At 42.5% G+C, this 16,633-nt stretch overlaps 1 protein-coding gene across 3 annotated transcripts in view; it reads right to left on the bottom strand.

Annotated features, from left to right (window-relative positions):
* SLC16A12 (solute carrier family 16 member 12) overlaps window positions 1-6,987 on the bottom strand; it is a 59,412-nt gene extending 52,425 nt beyond the window's left edge. For 2 of the 3 annotated variants that reach the window (XM_087871731.1, XM_034430370.3), the window contains exon 1: window positions 6,553-6,987. The gene's annotated coding sequence lies outside the window, so the exon portion shown is untranslated. The remainder of the gene's footprint in view (window positions 1-6,552) is intronic. The other variant, XM_034430368.2, reaches the window with a different exon arrangement.
* Window positions 6,988-16,633: the final 9,646 nt, after the last annotated feature.

The following is a 16,633-nucleotide window of genomic DNA, read 5'->3' as shown; positions in this document are numbered from 1 at the left end:
GACTGCTTTGTGATGCAAGGTCAATTCTCACCAAAAGAATGTAGCTTCTTTTTAAAAATCGAGCTGGAACTGAGAAAGAATTACAAGACACGTTGGCAGGTTGCATTTGGAGTGTTTGCAAATCCCTTTTCTATACATTTATATATAGAAATGACCACTTTTTATTGTAAGTCATCCTGCATCATATTTTTGTACAGCGTATTTTGGAACAAGCAAGGGAATAAACACACCCCATTTGTGACTTATGAAAGCAATTGTTTTCAGAACTGCATAGGCATATTTCTTTTATCCCGGAAATGAAAAAAATTCAGAGTTGATTTCCAGAAACATTCCCAAAATATGAGGGTGGGAGATGGAAAGAATCAATTAAAAATGTTTTTCAAAGCCTCATATTACTGTGTTGTCATAACATGGGTGTGTGGATGCATTATATATTTAAAAATGCACCTTTTATGGAGGTATGGCTAAGCATTTAGAACACAGCAGCCTCTAAATAACAACAGTAAATCATCAGCTGTTACTAATTTTGCAAAATAAGTTGATTATAAAATAATTATGAATGCAAATATTGTAAAGCAGGGACTTATTTTCAGAAATTTCAAAGAGTGGATTGAAGGCAAATGACTTTTAGAGCAGCTCTTTAATCTTGTCAGGCTTCATTAATTTCATTGTTTGAGTAATTTGCCAACATTAAAGGCAGTGTTCCTTCACTGACTCCGCAGGGAAGAAATAATGTACCGAACTAGTAGCAAAAGGTAATCCACACCGGCCTGCTTGTTATTCCAATCAAATCATTACAGTAAACATCTTTGTACCAGCAAAGTCACTCAAGTGCTCTCATGAAATTTTTAGAATAATTCTACTTGTGTTTCTTTCTGAGCAATTAATCACCTTAAAAATGTAACAAGTACAATTTAGTCTCATTTTCAATGATTATATAGACTTTTTGATATCGCCTCATTATCAAAAAGCTGCCCAGGACACATACAGAGAACAAACAAACAAACAAACAAAAAACCCCATAATTGTTAAGGTCTAGGCGAAGAATGGAGGTGAGGCCAGAGTGATTTCTAACAGCTCTTTATTCAAAACTGCCTGTGAGGCAACTGAATTTACTGGCTGACACAGCTCCTTTTATAGGGAACTGATTAGCCAAACAACCAATCAGAAGATAGTATTTTCCCACTCCCATAAAGGACCAGAATGAGAACTTCAACTGACAACTATACACTATATTCAATACATAATAATATATAAACAATACATTATGAACATAACATTCACACCCTCTGAGGCTATTGGAGTCCCCTACAAATTTTAAAAATGGAAAACTAAGGCCCCAGTTGTAGAAATGTTTACTGCTTCTAGTTCAATGTAGAGCTAACAAATTTAGCTTACAAAAACCCAGAGAACCACTAGATGGCAACAAAGAGTTAGATTTTTCTAAATCTCTTTGCTGCCCCAATTTCTGCCACCCAGTTCTAGGACTCCTGGTTTAATGCAATATAGGAAACTGTTGCCTTCCCAGAAAAAAAATCAAGTCTTTCAGTCTAATTAACACAACTAAAATGCAGGAAAAGGTCAGCCCTAAGCCTTTCAAAATCAAACACAAAATCCCCAAGTGGTGTCTCTTTTGTGTGCGAGCCAAACAAATGCAGTTGGATAGGCCCCTTGACTTTACAGGAAGGTACGTTCTGTCCCTATTTTTGTGAAATTATACTGATAAGATGAAAACATTGTATGAAGAGCACAATGGCCTCTGAAAGGTCAGTTATTAATTTGTCCATCTTGAGGACAACCTCCAGTACTAGAACAGCTGCAAAGAAAAGGTTTTCCATTACCAGTTTCACGATGCTCTTAACTGCAGCAGGGGCTTTTCTGCATAAAAATATATGTCACAGACCGGCCTCAGCTCTGTTTTCTGCCCAATACGCCTCCTCAACAATAGCAAAGGAAGCCTCTCGCTTTGACAAATGCCTTAAGGAAGAAGATTGATACTCCCCCAGCTTTTCATGCAGACCTCTGCAAGTTGTTCCTAGCAATGTTCCTTTTTTGGCCAAACTACAGACAGGATTTGAAGAGCCATCCTCCTTTGCTTGCCTATGATCCTCCTACAGGCCAGTCCTGACTTTCCTCTGTGTGGAACAACATTCAGAAAACCATTTCTCCTTCTCCATGCCTTTCTTCAAACAAAAGTGGCCCTGCCTTCCGTCCATCCTGCTGGTTCTCTCTTTGAAGTTTGCTCAGACAGCAAGAATGCTTGAAGGGGAAGGAAAGGGTGGTCAGCGGGGAGTGTGAGTGAGGCACAAATTCTTGACTATAAACAAAGAAGGCTTCTATCATATTGCATCCTCAACCCAGGGTAGCTTCCTTGATATTCTTCATTCACATCCATCCATACACACACACACACACAAAAACAAACAAACACATAAACAAATCTTACAATTGTTAATAAATCAGTCTAAAACTAAGGCTGCCTTAGTTTTTGTAGTCAAGCAAGGCAGTCAAGGCAAATGTTTCCTGGGGGAATAAACCTCACTAAGTCCTTACTTGAAAGAGATCCAGGAATGCATGTTTGCTTAAAGCCGATTAGGAAGTCTAGTAAACAGTTTGGAAATTTGTAGGACCAGTCTGGGCATAGACTGTCCTGGAGAAACTCTAAAATCAAGTTTGTATCAAGAGTTGATATTAACTTGTTGACACATAATCAATCCATTTTTATTTATTTATTTATTTTGCATTCCAGAGCATTCCCTAGTTCAGGGCAGTAACTCTTATCACTAGTTCGCAACTTAAAGATGTTGCTTAAAGGTCCCAAGTACTGAGAGTTTGTGGTACTGTTGAAAGTTCCCTCTGAACAAAATATAGCAGCTATGTCTATACCACTGTTTCTCAACCTCAGCAATTTTAAGTTGTGTGGATTTCGACTCCCAGAATCCTTCAGCATGAATTCCCAGCAGTCCCACCAGTGGGTAGATCATATGTATCAGGTGAGGAGATTTTGAACAAAAGTTTCGCTTGCTTCCAATTCCCAAGGTGCAATCTTTCTTCCATGAATAGAAAAAGTACATCCATCTTATACCATTCTTTAATCACCTCAAGTTCATGTGTGAAAGGATTGTCCAAGTGAGCCAAGAAGAACTAATGAGATTTTTTTTTTTGAAGATGCATTTCAGCATTATGTCTTAATATCTACAGCAGCTTTCCATATAAAGCTATCTTCTATCTTCCATAGAAGATACTCTCATTATCTTCTAAATAAGCTGAGAGTTTGGTTGATTGTGGCTTTGGGGAGTCTAGAGTAACAATATGCAACAATATGCCATATATTACTAATTATTATCAAGTTCCATGCCACCCATTAAAACTGAGAACCAGTTTGGTTGGAGGTTAAGGCAGGAAATTGTGAGTTTTAGTACCACCGTAACCATGAAAGCCAGCTGTGTGTCTTTGGGCTATTCACTCACTCTCAACCCAACTCACCTCACAGAGTTGTTGTGGGGAAAACAGGAGAAGGATGCCTTGAGGCATATTTGATGCCTTGAGTTATTGGCAAAGCTAATAAAGGCAGGATACAAACAAAATAAACTTAGAATTCAAGCTTTATCTTATCCTATTGGGTCAAGCATAAAATCTTAATATGTAAAGCAGAATAAAAAAAATCAAGGCTCATTCTCCCCAATTAAGTCACACAGGTTGAGTTCACACATAATGGTAAATCATAATGTAATCGATCAATCATAGATTACATAAGACAAACAAGTCACATTATGCCTTCGAGGAGTGTTTCATAAGAGTAGGGATTAAGCTGGTCACTCAAATATCTTTTACATTATTCATACCTCTAGTGTAATATTTGAGACACATATTGTAGTTGATTCAAATCTCATATTATTCTAAGCTTATTTGAGGAGGAATCAAGGAAACACTACCTCCAGTCTTTATTCATTAATTCTAAATGATTTATTGCTGATTAAAAGTGATGGCAACTACTCTATCTTATTGCTGCAGTCCTTTGAACACAGACACTAAAGTTTGGGTTAGGGCTTATTTCTTAACTACATATTAGGTAACTTAGAACTCTAAATGTGGCCTAACAAAACACAATTACTACATCCCCCAAATAAACTATGATGGCAGGATTCATTTTTAGAATAAGATAAAATAATGATGCCAGTTCCCATAACCTGCCAAACCAGACCATGAAGATTCATTTTACATACTCTAGAGTGTTGTACTAAGTCAATGCCAATTGTAGTGGACCTTTTGAAAGATAAAGAGGAAGATAAACTGGGTAGGAATCTGTAATCACCTACCTGATAGATAGGAGGGAGGGATAGCTGGGAGATAAAATTTGGCAACACTGGATGGAGTCGCTTTACCAACTGTCTCAGAAAATGAGGGAGAGCCCCTTTTGGCTCGAAATTTAGAGAAGGGCTACCACAGCAGGATGGTTTCTGGGGCTCATCTGGATTGCTGCATATCAGATTTGGCAACCTTAACCAGGATCCTTGGTTGTAGGTTTCACACAGGCAGATCTTAACTTTGTAGCACCAGCAACTCAGTCCATCCAGTAAGAATGCCAGACAACTCCTCCATAAGCAAACTTCTTCATAAGCTACTCAAACTATCATTCAATTCCCTCAATCCTGAACCGCTTCAAGGTTGAACTCAGCCTTCCATCCTTCCAGACGGGAGGTTGAACAACTAGCCTCGTGGTGCGACCGGAACAATCTGAAAATGAACACACTCAAAACCGTAGAAATGGTGGTAGACTTTAGGAGAAACCCTTCCATACTTCCACCTCTCACAATACTAGACAACACAGTATCAACAGTAGAGACCTTCAAATTTCTAGATTCTACCATATCTCAAGATCTAAAATGGACAGCTAACATCAAAAACGTCGTCAAAAAAGCAAAACAAAGAATGTTCTTTCTCCACCAACTCAGAAAGCTCAAACTGCCCAAGGAGCTGCTGATCTAGTTCTACAGAGGAATTATTGAGTCTGTCACAGTGGTGAAATCCAAATTTTTTTACTACCGGTTCTGTGGGTGTGGCTTGGTGGGCATGGCAGGGGAAGGATACTGCAAAATCTCCATTCCCATCCCACTCCAGGGGAAGGATACTGCAAAATCTCCATTCCCATCCCACTCCAGGGGAAGGATACTGCAAAATCCCCATTCCTTCCCCACTCCTGGGGGAAGGATACTGCAAAATCTCCATTCCCACCCCACTCTGGGGCCAGCCAGGGGTGGTATTTGCTGGTTCTCCGAACTGCTCAAAATTTCTGCTACCGGTTCTCCAAAACCTGTCAGAACCTGCTGGATTTCACCCCTGGTCTGTCATATGCACCTCTATAACTGTCTGGTTCGGTTCTGCAACCCAACAAGACAGACACAGACTTCAGAGGATAATTAGAACTGCAGAGAAAACAATTGCTATCAACCTCCCTTCCATTGAGGACCTGTGTACTGCACGAGTCAAAAAGAGGGCTGTGAAAATATTTACAGACCCCTCACATCCTGGACATAAACTGTTTCAACTCCTATCCTCAAAACGATGCTTTAGAGCACTGCACACCAAGACAACTAGACACAAGACCAGTTTTTTCCCGAACGTCATCACTCTGCTAAATAATTCCCTCAACACTATTTACTAAGTCTGCACTACTATTAATCTTCTCATCGTTCCCACCACCCATCTCTTTCCACTTATGACTGTATGACTGTAACTTTGTTGTTTGTATCCTTACATTTATATTGATATTGTTTCCTGATTGCTTATTTGTACCCTATGACTATCATTAAGTGTTGTACCTTATGATTCTTGATGAACGTATCTTTTCTTTTAGGTACACTGAGAGCACCAAGACAAATTCCTTGTGTGTCCAATCACACTTGGCCAATAAAAAAATTCTATTCTATTCTATTCTATTCTATTCTATTCTATTCTATTCTATTCTATTCTATTCTATTCTATTCTATTCTATTCTATTCTATTCTATTCTATTCCATTCCATTCCATTCCATTCTATTCTGAGGTCGGGCAAAATGTGGACCCAGATTGTTGGGGGCAATATGCTGACTCTGTAAAACCCCTTAGAAAGGGATGTAAAGCGGTATATAAGTCTAAGTGCTATTGCTATCATACCACCATCCTGCACTCACTTCTGCAAAAACTGTGTGGCAGGCAAGCTGGAGGAAAAGTTTTCACTTCTCCCTCTGCAACAGACCACTAGCATTCCTCTAGTTCCCTTGCAACTTAAACAAATCCCAGTTGTATATATATACTCCCACCCCCATCAATCATTTTGCCTGGCTTCCTTCAACACTTCAGCACGTTAGAGCCATCAATCCCCGTCCCCCACCATGGCATGTCCCCTTCACGGTCACGACCACCTGTTGGGAGATGCTGCACCTGTTGCGTTTCTGCCTGATCCTAAAAGCGGGGGAGGGGGGAAGGGAGGAGAAACCCGCTGGTATCGAGAGAAGCGACCCTTCCCCCGCCTTTTACGAAGCGCCCCATCAAGCGTTACTTTCGCCCTACCTGGGAGGCGCACCCGGAGCCTCGTTTGCAGCGGCTCCGTCGAGCCTTCGGCAGCGCCGCGCGGCCGTCTCTGCGCTGGGAAGGGAGTGTGGGGGGGGAGACCGGCAGGCTCAGGAAGAGGCTCCACCTTGGAGGCGCCTGCGAAGCAGCTGCCGACCGTCTGGGGTCGCGGGATCAAAGTAACAGTGCGAAGGGCTGGCCCTTTCCTTCCTTCCCTCCCTCCCTCCCTGTATCCAGCTAGGCTTATTCGGGGGCAGGGATTTGCAGAATAGCAGAGATGGGACTCGAGCGTGGATCCGGATCGAGGGCGGGAAGGACGGTGGGGGGGGGGGGTGAACCCAATTGCGAAAAGGGCGTTTGGGGAGAAGCTCCTAGGAGGGCGCCTTAGGGCTTCGGGTGGAGCTCGTTTGATAGGCTCCGTCTGAGTTCACAAACTGCAGCCTGAACTCCCGAACTGATCCTAAAAGGCTCTTGCATCGCGTTCAGTTGCGCATTTGTGTTCCCACAGGGTCGGGCTGATCGTTGCGCGGGCGGGCCGGGAAGGAAGTCTGATAGTAGAGCGACCATCTATTTATAAGAGGACAGGTCGTCCTGGACTTAACAACAGTTCGGTGAAGTGACAGCATCGCTGAGAAAAGTGACTTGTGACCGGTTTTCACACTTAACGACCGAGCCCCCATGGTCCCCATGATCAAAATTCAAAGGCTTGGCAACCGATTCATATTTATGACTTGCAGGGTCCTTGGGGTCATGTGCTCCCCTTTTGTGACTCTCTGACACTGTTGAAGGGCATATTCTTCTGCAGTTAGGTTCCTTTTCTTTTCGCCTACAGCAGGGGTCGGCAACCTTAAACACTCAAAGAGCCACAAAGGTCCTAACTGGAAGGCCCCCATTCAATTCTGGAGCCGACCGGAAGTCCATAGAGACTCACCATAGAGTCTCCTCCTAGCGTGGCATCCTTTTTTCCTCTACCTATCCTAACCGAAAGCCCTATCAATTGTGAAGCCAACCGGTGACAGGGAGCCGCCTCAGAGGGATGAAAGAGCCACATGCGGCTCCAGAGCCACAGGTTGCTGACCCCTGGCCTACAGGAATATGGTGGAAATGCAGTACAGGTAGTTCTCAACTTACAACAGTTCATTTAGTGACCATTCAGTTATAATATCGCTGAAAAAAGTGACTTATGACTGTTCTTCACACTTACAACCATTGCAGCATCCCTCATGGTCGGGTGATCAAAATTCAACAACCAGTGATTTACTCAACAAGTGTGGCAAGAAAGGTCGCAAAATGGGCCAAAGTTCACTTAACGACCATCTCACTTAGCAACCTAAATTTTGGGCTCTGTTGCGGTCGTAAATCGAGGACCACCTGTACAAAGCTGTACAGGCTAAAAAGCAGACCTTTCATTCACTTCAGGTTCTCGCTTCGCTTGATCTTCTTTTTCCAGGAACAAAGTGTCTCTGAGCATATTTATTTTTGCTTCAGTGTTGTTTAAATGCAGTATGTTGACCCAGGAGATAAAATAATTTCAGTAAGTTCTTACTACTAGTACAGTATCCCTTTGTTTACAATAGTTCATTTAGTGACTGTTCAAAGTTACAACAGCACTGAAAAAAATGAGTTAACAACTGCAGTGATTCACTTAACAACCATGGCCAAAAAAAAGATCATAAAAGGGGGCAAAATTCACTTAATTGTTTTGCTTAGGAACAGAACTTTTGGGCTCAATTGTGGTCCTAAGTCGAGGACTACCTGTACTCAGATAGACTGCTCCTGCTTGGAATTTTTGACTGTCCTAATCAAATAACGCTGCATTCAGTGTTTATGGTGGCCTCTCCCACTTTATTCTCAACTCAATTGGGCTAACGGTGGCCCACCTGAAGAACTGAAATGTATGCTTAATTGAATTCTAGTGTTTAAATATCTGTAGCACAACTACTCAAAACCTGTGGGACAAAATCTGTGCCTGTTCTTTGTTGTTTTCCCCTCGCTCAAGTATACCCCCATCAGGGGTCCTTGGTGCTCTCTGAGCTTGCTTGTTTTCTTGCCCTAAATAGGCAACAGGTTCAATGCTATACTAGTAAGGAGTACTGTTCGCTGTCAGTTTATATTTTGGCAACTTGCCTGTCTGGGTGGGTGGGTGGAAACGGTCTTAGAGATTCATTTACTGATGGCTTTTTGGCAGTTTCTTGATTGGGGCATTGCTTGTTTGGTTGTTGGCCCCGAGTTAATCTATGCTGATCTGGTTGCTGATTACTGGTGGAGAGATGCTTGGGTCTTTTTGTTCCCTTTTGGGGTGGTTGATTGTCTCTGTTTAGCCCAGGTGTGTCAAACTTGATTTCATTGAGGGCCACATCAGGGTTGTGTTTGACCTCGGAGGGCCAGGGTGGGCGTGGCCAGGGGTGGACATGGTCATCGTGGACGTGACACAGGACTTGTTTCGGAGGGATACCTGTGCTAAGGCACCCGGCCAAGTGCTAAGGTAGGACTTCCCTCAGATTCTCCCTTACTCTCATTATACTCTCCTTCCTTCCTTCCTTCCTTCCTTCCTTCCTTCCTTCCTTCCTTCCTTCCTTCCTTCCTTCCTTCCTTCCTTCCTTCCCTCCCTTCCCTTCCCTTCCCTTCCCTTCCCTTCCCTTCCCTTCCCTTCCCTTCCCTTCTCTTCTCTTCTCTTCTCTTCTCTTCTCTTCTCTTCTCTTCTCTTCTTTTTCCTTCCCTCTTCATTCTGGCCTGCTGCCCTCACAAAGCCTCTGAGGAACTGTATAATCCAACTTCATCTGAATGTCAGCATACTGCTTGACCTTTGTTACTTCACTCATGTCTTGACTCTGCTGAGGGCCTTCTGGTCTTACTGCAATTGTACTAATGTTCTTGTCTCACACAATTTAAAATTGCAACCAAGTCAAAGAGTGTAGCTTCCAGACCAACCTGACTCCAGAATTCTGGGGATTTTCTAGTATAAGTAGTCCTCCACTTATGACCACAACTGAGATCAGAATGTCTAAGTAAGGCGGTTGAATCACACACCTTTTTTAATGTCCTCTTTGACAGTTTTAAGCAATCACTGCAGTTGTTAAGTGAATCTAGCTTCCCCCATTTACTTTGCTTATCCAAGTCAGTTTTCAGCCAAAGCACATTCATAGTGAAGCACTGGTTTGCTTAATGACCTTGGTGTTTGTTTAATGACCACCATGCTTGCTTAAGGACTGCTGCAGGAAACATTCTAAAACTGGATCGGTCATGTGACCAGCCCATTGTACAAATATTATGACATATGACCATACTGGGCAAGCTCAATTATTTATTTATTTATTTATTGTCATATATATATGCCGCCCTTCTCCCGAGGGACTCGGAGTGGCTCACAGAATAAAACAACCCAAAAATAAATAGAATTAAAATGTTAAAATCTGATTTAAAAACCCCAAATCCCCCAAATTAAAATGCACGGCAGATCAGGGAATTTGCTGAAAGAGCCATGTCTTTAGGTCGGCGCGGAAGGTATGGAGGTCGGGGGCCGTCCGGAGCCCAGTGGGTAAACCGTTCCAGAGGGTCAGTGCGACCACAGAGAACGCCCTCATCCTGGGGGCCGCCAGCCGACACTGTCTGGCCGATGGAACCCGGAGGAGGGCAGTCCTATGTGCATAATTATGGTATGTCAATGACTACTCGTATGGACTCTTTGCTGAAAATGGATAAAAATGAACTGCTCATTTTGGAATTTATTGATTAAAAAGTTTTGTTCATAGGAAGAAGAGCAACTATGATATGCATTAGGGAAATATGGCAACGGTATGTAATGTTTGGAATTGCGACAGCAAAGAGTGGACGCTGCTTCTTTAGATATATTTTTCTTGCTTTTTTGTTGCCACTTTTTATTTTATCTTTTTTATAATGTTTTTCCCCCTATCTTTCTTTTTCAATACCGTTTTTTAAAATTTTTGTAAAATCTGTTAATAAAAGCTACTCATAAAAAAAAAAAGTCTGGAAACACTAAATAGGGATCAAAAGCTTCAAATCCTCAAGATTAGTGTTGGTGAGCAGAAATAACAGTGAACGATGCCGGACAGGGCAACGAAAACAAGCTTAATGTGTGTGTGTGTGTGTGTGTGTGTGTTTCTTTCCAATTCTATTCTGAGAAAAGAAATGCTTTTGGAGATGGTAGGCTTTCCAGCTCAAAAATCTTATTTTTTTAATACCAGCCCAATATTGGGAAAACGTTACTTATGCTGGACTTCATTCTAAATGAAAATGCTTATTTGGCATATATTACAGAAACCTGGCATGGGAGTGTTTGTCCTATTTTGAACACCAGGTTCCTTTGAATTAGGTTGGCAGAGAACATTGCATTCATTTAGTGGAAGTCGGTATTGCTAACCAGATGTTCCAGCCAGCTGCCTGCTGATTCAGAGTTCAAGCTGGAGTATGCCTTTGGGTCAGGGGACAATGTAGGAAACTTCTCCCTGATTAATATAGATTTGCCAGACTCTTTATTCTGCTCCTCGATATCACATTCCTGAAGCAAAGGAATGAGAGCTCCCAGCAGTTAAGTGTTTTGCTCCCTGACTTTTCCTTAAGGTAATCAAGATTACTAAACTTGCAACATCATGAAGTAAATGTTCAAAACAAACCTGAAACCCCAAATGAACCAGCATTCTCTGGCTGTTAATTCTAGAATAACCCCCCCCCCTCTTCTCTTTCTTTCGTATGCTCTGCTTGAGAACGTCTGCACTAAATATCTTTTTAAATTGTACAATACGGCCTCAAGCACAGAATGTCCTACCAAGAGAGGTACATCAGTGCCATCTTTAACATGATTCTATTCTCTTTATTATTATTTTTTAAATAAAACTTTAGGTTGGATCCTTACAACTGCTGTGGCCCTGGAAGACTTCAGGCCCATCAGTCTAAGAGTTGGAGAGAGGTATGGCTTTATCTCTTGCAGTCCTCTCCCCCACCCTAAAAATAAAAACCTCCTATCATCCTTCTGAAAAAAAGTGGAACATGGAGATATTTTCATGGATATCTTGGATATATTCAGATCAGAAGACTTCACCTTTCATATGGTCTCAACCACAGAGGCCATAATTATCTTCTAAAATACATCTCCTTAGTCCCTGAGCCCTCTGCTTACCTTTAGAGTTTTGTGCTCTTTACACAGTTACCGTATTATGTTAAGTTTTATAATATTTGATTTTTTTAAATTCAGTGATAACTGATCGGTGAGTTATTGACTCACTGATTAATGGGCTTTCTAGGGGCAGCTTATAAATTGAGCAACTGTCCATCTAATGCAGGGGTGTCAAACATCTGGCCTGCAGGGTGCTTAGATCTGGCCCACGGGGCTGCCCTGGAAACCACGAAGGACTGGCTCACGATGCCTCTACCAACAAAAATGGAGCTCGGGAGAGCCACACGCATATCTCCTGAGCTCCATTTTCGGCTGAGAGAGCCTCCTGCAACCCTCTGCCGGCAAAAACGGAGCTTGGGAGGGCTACACGCGGCTCTCCCCGAGCTCCGTTTTCATTGGGAGAGCGTTTGGGTCACCACAGGTTCCCACATGAGTGATGTCAAACTGGCCACACCCACCCTGGCCACACCCACCCCAGCCCCCCAAGGTCAAACAACCCTGATGCAGCCCTCAATGAAATCGAGTTTGACACCCCTGATCTAATGGTATATTTCTAATCTGATTTTTAGGCTTCAGCTAGTGCTGGGTGCAGATTTTACAATGAATTGTCTTTCTTCCATTTGGTTTTATTTCATAAGAAGGAAGAAATATATTTTTTTCTCTGTTTTGGATACATTTTCTGAATTTTTAAAAAATATGTGTGTTTTAGAAAAGAGCAAGTGTGACATTATTATGGTTGGTCGCACAGTCATCCACATGTATAGACTGGATTTGGCAGCTTTATCCACTTATTGAGAGTTTCCCAAAAACTTGGAATAGATAGATTTTGTTGTTTGGTGATGTTCAAGGGATGCTCCAGATGTTTATTATTATTTGAAAATATTTTGATAGCTTTTGTAAACTATTGGCTGTGGAACCTTTAACTCCATTTTAACACTGCCATCTACTGGGGAAATTAAGGAATGTTAGTAAGAGATTTGAGCATCCTGTAAAATAGATAATGACATTTTCCTCCCGGCATAAATACTTAAAAATTCTGTTTAGTTTCTTCCCTTCTCCAAAACACTCTAACAAAACTTAAAGGTGAAATAATGATGTTATATAATTTTCTAAGTAAGTTTTATTTTGCAAAGAAATAACTAAGCTGTCAGGATATTTTCTCATATCTCAAAAGAGTCTCTGCAGCTTGTGCAAAGCAAATATCCCTTAAGATATTATGAATCTCTTTAAATTCTAAGTTTTAAAGAGTGTGTGCAAAGTTTTAAGCGCACCCATTTTAAGAAGAGATATAACAAAGTTTGAACAATGATGTTTCCCAGTGAAATTCTGTAAAAGTATGCAGTTCTTTATTAATGTGACAATCCATATCAAAACTAAATACACAGCATGAAGCAAAAATAATTTTAATTCATAAAGCAGAAAAAGATTTTTATTTCATCAAATTTATTTAATTATTTACAAGAATTACATGGCTCCTTATCTCATACAATGATTCTGGACAGCTCAGAACAATCCATAAAACATAATTAAAAACAAAGGTAGCCTTCCCCCAGGTGCCAGACCGAACAGTCTCACAACTCAACCCCCAATCTAGCCCCATGCTTGGGGGAAGAGCCAAGTATTCACAGCCCTCTGGAAGGCTGAAAGGGTGGACTACTGAGTTGACCACTGAGAAGGCAGGTGTCCAAGGTCCCGTCAGGTGGCAACATTTAAGGAAGGGGACATAAAACATGCCCACCCTACATAATAAAGTAGGACAGATACCGTGTTTCCCCAAAACTAAGACCTCTCCAGATAATTAGCCCAATCAGGCTTTTCAGCACATGCGTTAAAATAAGCCCTCCACCAACTACTTACACGCATGCACAGCCGGTCCCGCCATTTCCTCTGGTTGCTTGCCGTGCAACCAAAACAAGTTGATTTGAAGCTGGAGGGGGGGGAGAAAGGGGGAAAACACTCCCTTCCCTATTCTTCGTGCCGGCCGAACATCTGGCCACCGCTGCCTCGTAGAGCAGGACTCTGCAAGGATGGTTGTGCCATTGCACGCACAAACAGTAGCACCGCTGCAAGCTTCATCATACCGGCACAGCTGGCAACCTGCCGCTCGTGGCTGAGCCGGTATGTCAAACCTTGCAGCAGTGCTGCCGTTCGTGCATGCAAGGGCACAAGCCTTGCAGAGTCCTGCTCCACGAGGCGGCAGTGCGATGAGTCTCACAAAGACTCATTTCTGACATGTGGGGCGGGGGAGAAGCGAGATGCGTGGAGCGAGACATGGCTCTCCTTGCCGTCTCTTTTCCCCCCACTCACCGGGCATGGCAGGGCTCCTGCCCCTTGCTTAGCCACCCGCCTCCTTTAGGGATGCAATTTGGAGATGGCAAGTGGGGCAGGCAAGAAGCGGGACCCGCGTCTTACCTTTCAAGCTCCATGGCATTCCTTGCTGTTGTGTCCAGGGAAACACGTTGTAAAAGAAAACTTCTCACGAGTTCGATTGCCCTTGCACTCACAAACAGCAGCACTGCCGTGAGGTTTGACATACTGGGGCAGCCGTGAGTGGCAGGATGCCAGCTGTGCTGGTATGATAAAGCTTGTGGCAGTGTTGCTGTTCGTGCGTACAATGGCACAATAAGCCTTGCAGAGTCATGAGGCAGTGCCAGTGGCGGGACACGTCAGGGCAGCAGCGGCCAGCTGCTCGGCCGGCATGAAGAACAGGGAGGGGAGGTAGCAGCGATGACGGAACATCCAGTCCCACATTCGCCTCCTCCTCCACCCCCAAAATAAGACACCCCCCCCCAATAATAAGGCCAAGCTTTTATTTCGGGGTTCAAAAGAAAATAAGACCCTGTCTTATTTCCAGGGTAACACGGTAGACAGGCAGTCTTGCAAGTAACCTGGCCCTATGCCATATAAGACTTTTAAAGATGATAACCAGGCACCTTGAACTGCCATTAGAAAGTAGCTAGAAGCAAATGTAGCTCATGCAACAGTGCAGTTACTTGGGTGAATCCTGTTCATGCTGCTACATTCTGACTACCCAAAAATAAGACCCAACCAGAAAATAAGCCCTAGCATGATTTTTCAGGATGCTTGCAATATAAGCCCTACCCCAAAAATAAACCCTTTACGATCGTTAGTCAGATGGATGCATTTACTGCCATATTTCCCCGAAAATAAGACCTAACCAGAAAATAAGCCCTAATGCGTCTTTTGTAGCAAAAATTAATATAAGATCCAGTCTTATTTTTGGGGAAACATGGTAGTTGCTGCTTCTGGCTGGTCTTCAAGGGAAGCCCCATGTAGTGTGTATTGTAGTAATCCAAATATTTGTATGTATATAATCACTTTTAAATATGGAACATAAAATTTACCTGCTTCTGATTAAGCTGGTCAATTTACAGTAATCAAACTGAGTATATTTGTAGTAGAGATACCGTAATGAAAAGTATAATGTGGAAAGCCTTCTTAATCATTCTAGAACATTTTATCAAACAAATGAATATGTAATGACAAAAAAATAAGCTAATTAATCAATGACAGGACAATCATGAGATGTACAGTATATGACAATACACAAGAACCACTGTTTCTCAATGGAAGAAGCAAAAGAAGCAACTTGAAGGGAAGTTTTTGCTCAGAATTCCAACAAAACCAAACACCCCTTTTATGCATAGCCTTAATAATTAGAGAGCTGATTTGGTATAGTGGTTAAAGCACCAAGCTAGAAACCAAGAATTTTAGTCCTACATGAAAGCCTGATGGTGACTTTGGGCCAGTCAGTCTCACTCAACCCAACTCACCTCACAGGGTCATTGTTATTGGGAAAGTAAGAGGAAGAAGGAGTATTATGCACATTCAATTTTGCAGCTACAAAGATTGTTGGTCGTGCAGGCACAAAGATAGCCAGGGAAATGACTGAAGCCTGGGAAAGGGCCTCTTGTCAGTCAACAGGAGTGTTGATTTATCTCCAGCTTATCAGGTACTTAATTTATTTATTTATTTATTCATTTATTTATTATATTTCTATACCGCCTTTCTCCCGTAGGACTCAAGGCGGTGTACAGTGAAGAAAAATATAGACACACAAACATCATAAAATTGCTAATTAAAATTGTTACTTAGTTTAATAGTTACTTAGTTACTTAAGAGCCGAGGACTTGGCAGCACAAGGAAACAACCGCCAATCGCCAGCCATCAATACACCATCAATCAATAGGAAGGCATCACATAAATATGGTGCATAGAATAGCCCAAAGCACACACTCTGGTAGAGAGAATTTCCCTGAGGATGGGCTCAAGCATGAGTCCAAATGCTCAGAAGACTAAACCTCTGGTCCTGGTGACTGTCCCAAATTGGATCTTGAAGTATTATACTGTATATGTTCAGCATCTTGAGTTATTTATAAAAAAATAATACAAGTAGTTGACTTACGACTGTTTGCTAAGCAACCGTTTGAGGTTACAGTAGAACCTCAAAAAGGCCAAGTATCTCTTGTCTTGGAAATGAGCACCATTTCCAAGTGGCCACAATTCATTCTCTCCTAATTTGGCAACCACTTCTGGGGCACAGCCAAGCAGCCTTTGCTGTGTAGGAAGGCAGTGCAGTGCAGTGGCTGCTTCTAGAAGATCCACCATAAAAGTTAAGTGATTGATGGATGACAGGGTAGGGAAGAAGGTGTGGGACGCATTGAGGTGGGAAGCAGGCCATTGGGGTGGGGACTCTGAGGGGCACACGGTGCCTCGAGGAGTGGAGGAGGCCTTGGGAGGCTCAGGTAAGGTGGACCTGGACCTGCACTGTGCTTTCCAGAGCCTTCTCATCCAACGCAACCCATGATCCACTTTAGCATTTGCTATTAACCATATTGCAGAACATATAGAGCAGGGATGTCAAACTCAAGGCCTACAGGCCAGATCTAGCCTGCAGGGTGCTTAGATCTGACCCACGGGGCCGGC

Source organism: Pantherophis guttatus, chromosome 6 (genome assembly GCF_059756535.1).
Source record: "Pantherophis guttatus breed Tessera chromosome 6, ASM5975653v1, whole genome shotgun sequence".
Classification (NCBI taxonomy): domain Eukaryota; kingdom Metazoa; phylum Chordata; class Lepidosauria; order Squamata; family Colubridae; genus Pantherophis; species Pantherophis guttatus.
Note: the sequence above shows the minus strand (reverse complement) of the source record. Positions and strands in the feature narration are given on the sequence as shown.